Source organism: Schistocerca piceifrons, chromosome 6, assembly GCF_021461385.2.
Source record: "Schistocerca piceifrons isolate TAMUIC-IGC-003096 chromosome 6, iqSchPice1.1, whole genome shotgun sequence".
Taxonomy (NCBI): Eukaryota; Metazoa; Arthropoda; class Insecta; order Orthoptera; family Acrididae; genus Schistocerca; species Schistocerca piceifrons.
Genome location: NC_060143.1, coordinates 127504103 through 127505494, shown reverse-complemented (window position 1 = coordinate 127505494; position 1392 = coordinate 127504103).

Below are 1392 nucleotides of genomic sequence, written 5' to 3'. Positions count from 1 at the left end.
GAAGTGGCGGACTCAGAAATTCCATTACTGTTGGCTCTCAATACTTCTTCAATGAAGTACACCATAAGCCTTGTTAGGCGTTTATTCTTCTCGACTGAAGCTTGAATTGGGACTTGGGTTTTAAACCTGAAAGGAGAAACTTATATTTTCCGTCTTAACCTGAAGTTATTAGGACTTAGGAAATCTGCTCATTAAAGTGCGCGTGACTACAGAAACATGATTCACTGACTTTAACGTAAAGCTCTTAAGACTTTCACGTTGTGTTCGCTGATGCGCGCGTAGTTTTTTCAAGTATCATAGAATTTATTTATTTACATTGTGATTCTGGAAGTGTAAGTGACTCCATTATTTACGAAGAATCATTTATTTTGTTTCGCTTACTGAAGGACTAGCATCAATTTTCTTTCAGTTGTTGAAGAACCTACCTATCTCTTGTTTCTTATGGAGAATATTGTTGTGGAAATTGTGTTCAATAAACTTTTCTTTGTTTGCTATACATGGGCTGTTTACTTTTGCCCACCAGCGGTGGACACATCATCTACGAGCACGTCATAAGTGGTTTAGTGGATTTCGAGCTGGGAATTTCGCCCTAACAGACAAACCTTGATCTGGACAGCCACAGGTTACGAACAACGAACGACTTTTTTTTTGACACGATAGTCAACAATTCAAGAATGACAACGTGGGCATTGGAGCTCAATGCCGCTCGCGCCAGTGCAGTCCACGAACTTGATGAACCTGGGTTACGTAAAAGATGTATGAGTTCCTCATGAACTGAGTGAAGCGACTTGGATTCAGCGCGTGTCCATTTGTGGCTCCTTACCGAGACGCAATCAGAATGGTCCTTCTCTGGAACTCGGCTGGTAACTCGAAATGAAAAATGGATCGTGTACAACAACTCCGTGAAGAGTACATCGTGGCACAAGACAGGACAGCAACCACTGTCGGTTCCTAAACCAGACATGCATCCAGGAAAAGTTCTGCTATGCATCTGGTGGCATTTCAAAGGCGTCTTGTATTACGAATTTCTTCCGACTGAGACTACCATTCCGAGAAGTCCTGTTCCCAGTTCGATCTTCTCAAGGCAGCCGTTGATGAGAAACGACCGGATTTATGACACGATGTCGTGTTTCACCACGACAACACCAGACCACACACCTCTGTGGTAACCCATCAAAAGCTGCGTTCTTTACAGTGGAATGTGTTATTCTTACAGCCGTATTCGCCAGACATTGCCACTTCCGACTTTCGTCTCTTCCGTTCCTTGCAGAATTTCCAGAATCACAAACACCTCACCTCCTTGGAGGACTGCAGATTGAATCTCGAAGTGCTCATCAACTTGTAAGGCCCCACATTTTAGAAGAATGGCAGGAACTTCCAGATTAATGGCAA